The sequence below is a fragment of the Acanthisitta chloris genome, unplaced genomic scaffold (assembly GCF_000695815.1).
Source record: "Acanthisitta chloris isolate BGI_N310 unplaced genomic scaffold, ASM69581v1 scaffold33966, whole genome shotgun sequence".
Classification (NCBI taxonomy): domain Eukaryota; kingdom Metazoa; phylum Chordata; class Aves; order Passeriformes; family Acanthisittidae; genus Acanthisitta; species Acanthisitta chloris.
In genome coordinates this window covers 1-274 of record NW_008677041.1, presented here as the reverse complement: position 1 = coordinate 274, position 274 = coordinate 1, and positions in this window count along the sequence as shown.

Sequence of the window (274 nt, the reverse complement as noted above, 5' to 3'; positions counted from 1 at the left end):
CAGCACGCTGGGAATGCTGCTGCCTGCGGGCTGCCAGCCCGGCTGGGCACCGGGCACTGGGCTGCCCCGTGGGATGGGATGCAGGGACACAGGTAACATCCACGGGATGGGACGTGGGGATGCAGTAAGCGCTCATGGGATGAGATGTGGGGAGCATCTATGGGATAGGACGTGGGGATGGCAGGGAGCATCTAAGGACCGGGATACGGAGCTGCAGGAAGCACCCGTGGGATGGGACGTAGGGATGCAGGGAGCATCGTTCTCCCGTCGGGGG